Raw genomic sequence first — 13,634 nt, 5'->3', positions numbered from 1 at the left:
TGAAATAATAGCCGAGGTTTCTTAGGCCATAATCTAGGAGGGTTAGACAGAATTCTGTTAACAATGTCAGTGTATGTTGGTGTACTGGAGGTACTTTGTACTGTATATGTGTGTTTGCTGGGTTAAAAGAATGTTTTCTGAAATAAGAGGGTACCCTTCAACCCCAACAAATCATTGCACCTCTCACATGTGGAAATTATGCAGTAACAATTAATTGGTTTTGGTAAACATGGAGCAATTAGCAGACTGCCTCAAAATACCTAATGTTATCAGGCTAAAGAAAGACTTGATTGAAAGTCCATAACAGAGAGAGCAGTCAAATGTGTTTTAGAAAAGTGGATAGTGTAATTATCTACTTTTGGTATAAGACACAAAGATACAATGAATTGGACTAGAAAATGGTGTCAGTATGGAATGTGACTAATGATAATATGAGATGTTACTATTGATACAATATCTAGTAGATTCTGGACACAATAAGTAAAAGTGCCAGTATTCACCAGTTAAAAAAATGTAAAAGTAACAATAGTTAATTAGCAATAAAGTAATCAGTAATACATTGCAATTTAAATGAGACAGTCTAACCCAATAGTTTCTAGTGCAGTAACTAAACAAAACAGCTTTAGTTTCTGTAACAGTGGAACAGTAACTATAAATAGCAATGCAACAACAGCAATGATGAAAACTGTGATCAAGTGCAAAGAAAACTTGGAATAATAAGTTAGCTGATCTCTAGCTAACTAGTAGTAACAATGAGTGGCAGATAGTCTGACCCAATGGCTTTAGGTGCAGTAACAGTAGAATAACAACTACATGTAGTCTAGCTTGATACTTTCAAGGGCAGTAACTGCAAAGTAATCAGCAAGAACAGCAAAAGTATACCAGAGAGAGTAATCCATTGCTCTCTAGTACACTAGTGTACAACAGCAGCTTTAAATGCCACAACACAAGAGCAATCAGTGACAATTAATAACAAGCAGCAATGCAGCAACTCCAATGCAGTCAAAACTCATTTAATAAGTTAATTTGGTTTCTAACTATCAAAAATGCAAAATTACCTGGAATGTTATTAGAGACAGTGCAGATATTGCCAATAAATGACAACAATCCATCAGCAACAAGGTAAAGCAGTAGAAAATTACTTACATGTAGTAGTAATAGACATTAGACTTTGGACTAGTCATTAATACCTCCAGATCAGGAGTGATGACGTTTGCCATTCAGCAAAGAGTGGGTAAGTCTTCCCATCAACACGAAGAGGATGTGCTTTGCACATCTTTGTGTGTGAGGCATGTCAGGTGTGTTGGGCAGTATAATCTGATTAAAAACAGCTTAGGAGGTACTAAAGTAGTATTTTCGCCTTCTCTTACAGTTGGCTTTTGTGGAGGGTAACCTAGTACTTAAAATTTAGGTATAAACATTAATGTAAAAAATTCTTGCGTGTTTTGAATTAAAGGTTTAATGGAACAAATGGATGAGTTTTGCCTTGGGGACTTTGTCAGTCAAGGTTTTTTAACACAATGCATCAGATGTAAAATCTACAGTGGGGAAACAGAAGGCTGAAGTGAAAAGAGTACAATATGCTGTAGATATAGTGAAATAATACATAAGGACACTGTGATTCTATCAAATAAGGATAGTCAACATAATTTTCCCCCACCATTTAGAGTAGAAAAAATGTAGCATTTCAGTCCTTGGTCTTCTCCTTTGTTAAGTAATAGGAAATATTGGTCTAATATGATTCAGCTATTGAGGGTGGGCCATCTAATTCTGAACTACAAGTCAAAGATTGTCAAACGACAATTTTAGGTTATTCAGCTGTTGGAGTATGTATTAAAACCACTATGGTGCAAAAAGACAGTAATCTATGTATGGACAGGGCTTCTGCTAAAATTAACATTGGTCAAAAGTAGTTTTCTTCCCTAGAGGAAATTATTGAATTAAGTTCTGGAATCCCAATGTGAAATTGAAGTCACCACAAATTCCCAGCTCTATAGACAAACCTTCTATCTCCAGATTAGACACCAACTGTGTGGCATCAAATAATAAAATATCGTGGAGTAAAATTTGTTTAGCTGATAGGTGAAGAACCATCTCAGGCAATCAAGAAAAAGTAGGAGAGCTTTAGATGGTGTAACTAGTAGTGAGGATATGTGGAGTGATATTGATCAAGCTGAGGGCTCACCCATTAATAACACTTGCAACTAAGTATTAAACTTGGGAAAGTCTATGTTGACAGGATTAAGAAATAATTAAACCAGGATGCAACTTGTTTTGGTAAGCTGCCCTCTTTGACAGGCAGTAGAAAGCCAAACCTGGTAGAGTCTCTAAAGTTGGTTTTTAGATCATTCTTAAGGTATGGCACCATTGTTATTATACCTGGAAATTGTGCTATGGTCAGAACCTGTACTGAGGTTTTCAATAGTGTGGTTAGGAAATTACTAATATTAAATAAGACTATGGGCTTTAAACTAGAACTTTTGTAACACTTTCTAAGTCCTTATATAGATTTTCAGAAAAGCCAGGGTTGAGGAATAACTAGCATTACTAGAAGGGAATCTTTTGCAAACTCTGTTAAGGTTATTACCCTATGGGAAAATTTAGAAGCAAAAATAATTTGTTTCTCTATGGATAATTTGCACCTATGCCACAAGTAAACTAGACTAGCTGGTGCTCTTATCACAAACCTGGATAAATCTTTTTTAGGATGGGGCCCAGGAAGGAGAACATCTGTTCCAAAAAAGGCTGATATTTTATGACTAATAGTAGGAGCCCAAACAACAAATTAAATGAATAAGAAGTGAGTATAGCAAGAGAAGAGTTTTATACATGACTTATAACTGAAACTTGGTTCAGTGTGAGATAAACATTTGAACTTACCTAGTTTTAAAGAACATAGTTTGCTTAGAACCAACAAAAAAGGGAGTGCCTCAATCACTGTGTCAACTAAATTTTCAAATGTTACCCTATAATCTGAAGATAACCTTGAGTTGTTATTTTTTAGGCTAACTAATGGGAGGGTAAAATGGGAAGTTACCCTCTATTACAGCCCCCCCTACACACACACACACACACACACACACACACACACACACACACACACACACACACACACACACAAAATTCAAAGTCTGAGCAGGATATTAGGTTGGTCATTAAAGGCAATGGCTGTTTAAGTAGCTATGGTATCATTGCCAGAGACAGAAATGCTCCTAGGCTTGACTGCAGTAAACCATCTTCCAGAACTGGTGTGATTAATAAAATTATAGAGATATTTTGTTAATTACCCATAAATTGTTAATAAAACAACCAGAAAGAATAAAACTCATGAATGTCATTTGGCTTAACAATACACTATAGGTTTTACACTGCACTACTAAACCTGCTCTTGGGGAATTTGATCTCCTTTGCGTAAACTGAAGTTATAGCATTGGTGAACCATTACTGCAAGGGTTGCAACGTCAGCAGAATTTTATTTAGATCTGACTTCACCACTATTAATAACAGACTAGGAGCTTGGCAGTGGCAGACTATGATAGAATAGAAAAACAAAGAAGAAAAATGGACTGTTTTTCATGATTTCATACATGGCCCAATTAATAGATTTGTTCCATTGGGTGAAATATATGCTGAAAAGAGTTAATTCTCTCCATGGTGGTCTAAGGGACTGGCATACCATAGGTAAAGGACAGAGTTTTTGTGGTGAATGTTTAAAGAAGTCCCTGATACAAGAAATAAATTAAGATTTAATATGATGGAAAAGTCTTTTAGGAAAATGGCAAGGAGAGATGAGTGACTACAAAGAATTATTAGCAAAAGACTCTAGCAAAACCAAAATGACAAGGGCACTGTTAAACAACTGCATTCTTATGAGAAACATCCTACCTCATGTATTAGTTCATTGGTAGAGGATGTTCTTATTACAGACCCTAAGAGATTAATTGACATATTCACTGATAGCTCTTTCTAGCTACCAGCTAGTAGTATATCACTCCATTTGGTCTTTAATGTATGAGGTAAATTTTAGCTGAAGAAATTATCACAGTACTGAGATCTATCAAATCAAATTCTGTAGCAGGTCCTGATGGCCTGAACTGATTCTTTCTGAATGGACTAGCTGTCAACCTGATTTTCTGTTTAATGGATTTAGTTCAAAAATCTTTGAAAGATGGGTTTGCTACAAGTATTTGAAAAAGCCATTGTTACTCATATTCCTTATGGTCAGTCCCACTTGACCTTAGGCCAGTTAGCTTGACCTGCATTCTTAGGGTCATAGGTTCAAAAGTTCATTGTTTCAAAGATAAGGACTAGGCTAGCTGCCCTTGTGGACCATTTTAAACCTAAATGTTTTAAACAAATTGTTTTTACTTCATCAAAGATGTTTTAAACTATGCTATTGATATAGTCCAACATCTCTTTTTTTTCTGCACACTCTTATTTAACCAATCTAACTCTTCTGTTTATGAAAACATGACTAGTTCCTTGGACCATGCTCTTGCTGATGATGTAATTTACTTGTATTTTGTAAAGGTGTTTGACTCAGTGCCATATAATGACATTTTAAACATTATGTTTAAACAAATAATCCTTTGTGGTGATTTGGGTGGCTAACTGCTTTTCAGGGAAGAAGTTTATAGTAAAGATGAAAAATTGTCTATGAAAAAAAACATTCAAAAGACATTTGTATGAGTGCCCCACAAGGATCAGTTCTAGGAATACGGCTGCTTGGTTTGCTAATGTCTGTGTTTCCATCACATGAGAACATTTGATTTAATAAATTTGTAGATGATGCTAAAAAATGGGGTTTAATTACCAATATGCACTTTGAAGGTACTTAGATGCCATTCTTCAATGTTCTTCCCTCAATGGTATGAGTTTTTAATTCCAGAAAGTGCATGGTGATGCACTTTGGCTACAACAATAACAATGAGTACCTAGATACCCTGGATGATAAAATTTTAATGGTAGCCACACATGTTAAGGAAGTAGTGGTCTTGGTGAATTTTTGTTTAAAATTTAATGCTCATGCTAAAGTTGTGGTGAGAAGATATTATGGACTATTAAGGGATATAGTGTAATGTGTTAGCAGCTGAGAAAAAAAAAGTTTTGATCCCTTTATTTATCTCAGGAGTTAGGTCTATTATAGAATACTGTGGACCTTTTTGCTATCACAGCAAATTATAATCAAAGAAACTAGAATGAATTGAAAATCTGATGTCTGAATTGAGCTATATGAGATATATGAAAAGACTGAAACATCTATGATTATACTCTTTTGGGTATAGACTTCTAAACGGGGGGGAGGGGGCTCAAATTTTGTTTTTTAAACGTTTAAAAAATGACATCTTAGCAGCTATTTAGGGTTTATCCTTTTCTAATCGTAAAGCTTATACTAAAAATAGTAACTTGTTTGTTAGGTTCCCTGAAGTTAGAATATCAGTTAAGGGCTCTTATTTTCATCATAGAACTGGGAGATTATGAAATTCCTTACCAACGTACATTCAAGGTACTGACAGCTTGGAGCTCTTTAAGAGTTTAGTAGACAAACCTTTGACAGATCATATATGTGATTATGGGTTTTCTCTTAGCAAACTCTTAACTGGTCTGTTTGGGCTCTGAGTCTGAGTTACATTGCATTAAACACTGAACATTGAACAATAGATAGGAAATGTCATGTCCATTAATATTCGTCCGGATTCACAAAGGCTTGCATGGAGTCTAAGAGAAGAGTAAGACTCCATGCAGCCAACATGTCTGCCAAGCGATCCAGGAACAGCGGGCAGGGGCGTGCAAGAGAGCTCCTAAAACGACTGTTGCACGGACAGGGTTAGTTTATGCAAATTACCTCATTTGCTGCTGAAAGCTATGCAAATGAGGTAAATTTGTGATCCAGGAAACACTAACCTGTCCGAGTAAGAGTAGTGTTATTTGCAGAAATGTACTCGGTTGGCAACTGGGTACCATTCTACAAATAGCAAAACGGAGCCATGACAGCTTCATATAAAGGATGCATCCAGTTGATGAAGCATGCCAATGGCCAAATATATGGCCATTGGCATTTTTATGTGTTGCAAAATAATACAAAATATTTTTTTTAACTCGATCTCCGATGTTTAAGCGTAGCGCAGCGCCACGCAAACGTGCGGCACACTAAAAATCAGAAAATCAACATTTAAAAGCTACAAATATGGATATAATTCAAAATATTCATCTGCCATGCAAGTGAATGGCAGGCTGAAGGCAACATGGCTACTGAGTAGAGGTTGCTAAGGGGGAAGCTCAGTCTGAGAGATGTAACCAAGCATTAGTAGGCAATCCTATGCAAATGAGGATAAGGATAGTGAATCCCAATTTCTCCTGCTATGTGAACCATGTCCCTAGAGTGTAAGAGTAGTATAAGGGGAGTAACAGAGTAGAAGATGGGTGACATCATGAGGGGGTATGTATCAAAAAGACTGTAAGCTTATTGGAGCAGAGTGGCATGTGTTTGCTGTGAGTTACTCAGGACTAAAAGAGGTGTGTCTACAGTTGTCTAAACTGAAACCCAGAAACCGAAGGTGTACGCCGTGGCTATCACTAAAGTTTCTTGCAAAGCTGCTCACACTGTGTGTGTGCGTGTGCGCGCGTGTAAACCTGTCTAAGCCTGTGTGCACGTGTGTGCACCCGTGTAAGCCTGTGTAAGGCCGTCTAAGCTTGAATACACGAATGTGCACCCGCCTAAGCCTGTGTAAGCTTGTGTAAGCCTGTGTGCGCGTGTATGCACTCGTGTGTATGTGTTTGCGCTTGTTTGCGTGGCGCTGCCCCCTTGTGGAAACTGAAAGGGAAAAGAAGTAGTAGGAAGTTAACCAAGGAGAACTAGCAGAGCTGCCAGGTGAAATCAATCAGAATCAGCCAATTACACAGGCAGAACACTAGTCCAGCCCAGCCCAGCACTTAAAACTCTGCAAACAACATTCCCCCATGTTTTTCTCAGAAACACTGCAACACTGCAGTCAACAAAGAGAAGTGAAAACTTAAAAAGCTTAAACTGGCACATAAAAATGTTAGGGGCTGCCATTGCTGTTATAAGGCAACATGTGCAAGATGCTGAGGGTGGTGCCATTGCGAATGCTGCTGAGCAACCCACAGTGAGGAGATGGAGAAGAGTGTACAAACCCAGGGTAACCTACCAGGGGCTACATGAGCTGTAGATAGTGGCGCGCTATAGAGTGGACAGAGAGCTCCTGCAGCAAATTGTTGAGCTGTGCAGACCACGCCTCACACACAGAACCAACAGAGGGGAACCCATCCCAGTGGAAGCCAAGGTATGTGTTGGCCTAAGAATACTAGCAACAGGTACCTTCCAGAGACCAACTGGTGATATGATGGGGATTTCACAGGCATCAGCATCAAAGGTACTGCACCAGTTCCTGAATGCTATGTCAGCACATGTCGGTGATCATGTATATTTCCCCAATTCCCATGAGGTAATGGCCAGCAATATGCGTCTCTTCCAGCAAATAGCGGAATACCCTGAGGTAGTGGGTGCAATTGACTGCACGCACATACACATCAAAGCACCAGCTAGTGAGCGGGGTAGGGCCTACATCAACCGCAAGGACTTCCACTCCATCAACTGCCAGGTCGTGTGTGATGCCCAGGGCATAATACTGAATGTGTGTTCTGGCTGCCCTGGAAGCTACTAAGATTCCCATATCTGGCATCTGTCGCAGCTGTACCAGACATTTGCCAATGGGGACATCCCTGACGGTCACCTAGTGGGGGATGCTGGATACGCACTGGAGCCATGGCTGATGACACCCATCAGAAATGCACACACACCTGAACAAGAACTCCATAATGAGGCACACGCACAAACACGAAATGTAATTGAGCGTGTGTTTGGGATGCTCAAGTCACGGTTCCAGTGCCTGGACACATCTGGTGGAGCCTTGCAGTACTCACCAACTACATGTACCCAAATTGTCATGGTATGTGCCATGCTACACAATATGATCCTGCGAAAACAGCTGCAGCAGGAATAGCATGGGACAGGGCCAAACAGCCCCCCACCATTGCCAAGGCCTTCACAGGCACAGCATGACTCGGAGTAGGAACAACCTGAGCCTGCCCCAGTAGGCAGAAGGAGGCGTGCCCAGTATGCCTTGTCCATGGCAAAGAGGCAACGCATAGCACATACACTGGCTCAGTAGGAACCCTGAAAATGATACCTCTCTCTGACTCGCACATAAAATAAAAGGGATGCCTAACTTGACACTACCTGTTTCCAAACATGTATAGGCAGTTGTAGTATGTGCATCCGACACAGGCAGCCCTGCAGCACCACCTGAGGCATGATTGCCAATATAAAGCAGTGCTAAGCAGCTTTCACCAATATCTAGTATATGTAAACAAAATTGCTCATGCAATGTTGGGCAAGGTCATGGCAAGTTGAGCAAAATCAGTTAAACATGCTCATATCTGCTTTACTGTTCCTTAAGCAGTCTGGTCTGGCCAGCATGAAAATAAAAAGCAGTGACAGGCCTTAAACCCAGGATACTGTGCACTATAGTCACAGTACTGAACCACTAAGCCATGATAGCATTCCGGTGGCACAGACACAGCAGGACAATTGTACACTAATGCAAACACAAGGCAATGCTGTATCATACCCCTAAAGAGGCAAATGGGTAACCTTCCCCACACGCCTATGCAGACAGAGAACATCAGGTCAGGCGTTGTGATGTGGGTTGTGTAGGCTATGAAGTCGCAAGCTAATATACGTGACATTGGACGCTAAGATCTGTAGTACAGTAGTATGCCTCAAGCCAGTACGATAGGCAACAGTACAGACTGTAATGGTGTCCTGTACATAGCAGTGCAGGCGCAGCAAATGTGTACAAGTGTCAGGTGAAACCCACATCCTATGTACACCCACAGTAACAATCCGGTGTGCCCACAGGTAGAAATGTACAAAGAATAGCTGTCCCCCCTGTATGTAGAAATGTTGATAAGTCTATGCAAAGTGTCTCATGGAAGCCCTGCAGGTACAGCATGACTCCTGTTGATCTATGACACAAAGGTGAGCCCTGCTGTAAAAATACAACTTGATTTGCCATACACATATAGTATAAATGTATATACTGTGCGTGCTCACACACTCCAACAAATGTAGTGGATTTCATTCAGCATCACACTGAAAGGTCATACTGGGCATGCTCACACACTTAAAGAAACGAAGCAAATGTCAGGCAGGAAGATACTGAAAGGTCATACTGGGCATGCTCACACACTTAGGCTAAATACGGATGTGATAATAAGGGATCTATGAACAAATGTGTATAGTCATCTCTACTTCCAGAAACACATTCACAAAGTGGTCTGAAAATCCTGCTATGTGTTCACACAAACTGCCAAGGTCTGTGCATGTAGGTCAAAGGAGGTTGCCACTAATCAGCAGTCATCAGACCTGTCAGAGAGTACCACAACACACTTGCGATGAATCTGACTAGGCACGTTCAGCAGCTAGAAAGACCAATGAAGTACCTTAACAAGAGGATTACTGGCCTCAAATAGTTGCCCCATGTAACAAGACTGAATGTAACCCAATCTGTACTCTGTTGCATACTGTCTACTCAGGAGATCTCTGCCCAACAGACAGGTCCATGTCATGGTTACACTCAGATCTGTTCTGAGTTACAGCTCAATAGCACTAAATGTACAGAGCCAATTGATATTGCCAACATCCTGGCAGATAGGATCAGTGTTAACTTTACCCCCCTCTCACCCATGAAAGAGCACATGACTATAATGGAAGACTGCAAAGTTGCTGTCATCATGGCTGCACAGGTAAAAAACACTCTCCAAAGCCAGTATCACAGCAGCCATGGGACTAGATAACTTCACAGGCTGTGTAGTATCTACTTCCCTGAAGTAAACATTAACATGGAAGACCTGTGGCTACTGAAGTTTCCAGAGGACTGCAAATTAGGAGCCATCATTGTAAACACTAAAGATGTGGACATCCTACAAAAGGGCCTCACTGAGACAGATGGCTGTTGTCCAAGCCATGGGCTGTAGCTCAATGCCAAAAGGTGCATTATCATCACCTTTGTAAAAACACTGTAGCCAAGAACTACAACATAGGTGGTAGTATACTTCACACTGTAAGTGTGACAAGAGACCCTGGGTCACAGGTGGACAGTGGATACAACAGTGATAAGCACATTCCCACAGTAGTCAGGGAACCCTCTTATGTGGCACACCTCATCACAAAATGTGTCTCATGCAGAATAGAAGAGGACATTGTTCCTCTCTACTCACCACTCACTAGAACTATAAAAGAGTACAACGCCACTGTTGCTATGTACCTCACAAGACAACTACAACAACTGCAAAGCCAGCAGCAATACCTCACAAAGAGCATTAGTGGCCTGAAATACATGCCATACACAGACCATCTCAAAATGCTCCATCCGTACTCCCTTGCATATCGCCTACTCAGAGGTGTTCACTGCCTAACATACAAAGCTATGTCAAACATACAGCTGTTGGATATGATCCACGTAAAACACTCACAATCACTCTGACCATTGGACCCAAGACCATGAGTGAAATACAAAAGGAAGGGGTGTAGCCATTTACCTTATGGATATCCACACCTTCAGGTTACTGGCACAGCATGAGGCCTTGGAGACCATGCAAGTGCAACTAACATTGGGCAAAGCTGCCTATCAGATTGTAGCCTGCTACAGATCATGTACCTTGTCTCAGGAACCTCACTCAGTATTCTGGAGAACAATGGCAAATATAAAGGTCCTATCAAACACCATTATATGAGGAGATTACAACTACCCAAATATTGAGTAGGTGAATTACTCATATATAACGTCCTTTGCCCAATGTGTCCTAGAGTTAAGAAACTCTAACACCCTGGAACAGCTGGTCAGCACGCCCACTAGAGGTGACAACATACTGGACATGATCATCACCAACATGGGGTACCAGTGTTCCACAACAGAGGTAAACCCCTCACTGGTAATATCAGATCATTAAGTAATCACACTGGACATCCACATCCCCCCACACCCAGTCAATGAAACCACTGTGAAGACATTTGCAAAAGCAAACTGCACACTTCCCAAGACCAAAGTGGAACGTTCCGAAGACCTCTTGCTATAGGAAAATGGTATACAATCTGTAGAATCATTTACAAGTGCATCCTATGAGCATCTACAAGGATGCATGGAATGAGACATCACAAATAAAACCAAGATGCACTCCTCCAAAAATAGGACAACAATCAGGTGGTTGTTGCCCATAAATAAGCTAGAAAACAGAAGGAGGAAATGAACACATGATAGAGCCAACTTCACTAAAGGAAAGGCATCACTGATCATTATCAGGAATAAACAATGATCACTCATAAAATAATCCAAGGACGGTTTCTAAAGACAAATAGCCAAGGAATGTAAGAATAACAACCACAAAGCCTTCGGTAGCTATACCAGACATGTAGGTGTCAACATCCAAATATGCTGTCAGCTACTGAAAGGAGTGATATACACCAAACCAACTTTCATTGCCCACATCCAGGGGGACAAGTTCAGTGTAAACTCCCCCCCATCACCCCCAAAAGGGCCTGTGTCCATCACAGAAGGATGCAGAGACCCAGATGTCATGGACATGCAGGTAAAGACAGCCCTCACCAAAGCTAAGAACATAGCATCAATGTGACTGTATGTTGTCCCAGGCTGTGTCTTACACTAGGCCCATAAGGAACTACACTCTCACCTACATTCACTATCCAGACTCAAGCGTACCACAGGCTATGTACCCAAAGAATGGCATACACTAACAGTCATCCAGCTCCACAAAGGGTGTGCCAAAATAGAACTTGGAAACTATTGCCCAATATGTCTACTCAGCCGGGTCTACAGAGCTATTGAGCAAATTGTCATGGAACCCATACACTGAGACATTGGAGATCTCCAGACACTGGACTCTACACAACTCCGCCTTGTTAAAGGCAGAGCCTGGCTCCCAGATCTAGTTGACTTTTATTTAAAACAGTTGCCATGAACATAGATGGAGGTGAAAGTAGTCCACACAGCCCACCTGGACCTCACTAAGGGCTTACCACACCATTCCCCACTCTGTCATCATGGACAAGTGTACCAGCTTGAACATTAACAGCTATGTCACAGGATGGGTGGCCAAGTGGCTCACAGATCAAACACAAGTGTTCATAGCTGCAGGTGCCATGTCCAACACTAAGCCAGTCACAAATGGCATCACACAGGTCTTGGTCCTGGGACCCCACCTGTTCAGTAGATACTGCTCAAACATACAGGCAAGCATGGCAGATGTATGGCTGAACAGGTTTGCAGATGAATGGTAACTGTGGTCCATAATTGACTGTACAGCTGACACAGACATCCTCCAGAAGTGTCTTACAGAGACAGATACCTGGTGTCAAAACAATGCCCTCAAGCTGAATGGCAAAGAATGCATAGTCATCCCCTTTGGGTAAAACAAAGTGCACACAAATTACCACATAGGTGGTAATCCAGCATGTACGGAGAAAGTCATTATGGCCCTGGGGACACAGGTAGATAGTAAACTCACCTTTGATGATCACATGGCCAAAGTGTTTAGACATTCCTTCAATGTAGGCCATCTAATGTCACCTAATGTAACCCACTTCGTATAGTCTGATGATGTCACCATCCTACAAATATACCTGTGGAAAGGATAACTCCCAGTAATGTGTATAGTGCATCGTGTTAATGCATACTCCTGTAGTATTATGAAGTAGTTAGGTAGGGGTTTGAATCCTGCACTGGACAGCTGTGTTTGTGTGTGGTCTCCTTGGGAAGGAGCAACCTTTTAGGAGAGTAGTAAAACACCTCAAAAGTGGTAAACTAACCTTTGTCAAGTCTGATGATGTCACCATCCTACAAATATACCTGTGGAAAAGAGAACTCCCAGTAATATTTATAGCGCGTCGTGTTAATGCATACTCCTGTAGTATCATGAAGTAGTTATGTAGGGGTTTGAATCCTGCACTGGACAACTGTGTGTGGTCTCCTTGGGAAGGAGCAACCTTTTAGGAGAGTAATAAAACACCTCAAAAGCGGTAAACTAACCTTTGTCAAGTCTGATGATGTCACCATCCTACAAATATACCTGTGGAAAAGAGAGCTCCCAATAATATGTATAGCGTGTCGTGTTAATGCATTCTCCTGTAGTATTATGAAGTAGTTAGGTAGGGGTTTGAATCCTGCACTGGATAACTGTGTGTTTGTGTGTGGTCTCCTGGGGAAGAAGCAACCTTTAAGGAGAGTAGTAAAACACCTCAAAAGTGGTAAACTAACCTTTGTCAAGTCTGACGATGTCACCATCCTACAAATATACTTGTGGAAAAAAAAAAGAACCTTTTTTTCCCAAAAAAATTTTAAAATTTTTTGGTTTTAAAAAAAACCAAAAAGGGGGGGTTTTTTTTTTTTTTAATGTGGGTTTCTTTTTATTTTAAAGTAGTTAGTAGGGTTTGAAATTTCCCTTTTTTCACCCCGGAAAAACCTTTTTGTTTTTGGTTTTTTCCTTGGAAAAGAAAGGGAAAAAAAAACCCCTTTTGGGAGAGGGTTAGGGGAAAA

The sequence above is a fragment of the Protopterus annectens genome, chromosome 2.part1 (assembly GCF_019279795.1).
Source record: "Protopterus annectens isolate FY-2018-M chromosome 2.part1, PAN1.0, whole genome shotgun sequence".
Taxonomy (NCBI): Eukaryota; Metazoa; Chordata; order Ceratodontiformes; family Protopteridae; genus Protopterus; species Protopterus annectens.
Note: the sequence above shows the minus strand (reverse complement) of the source record.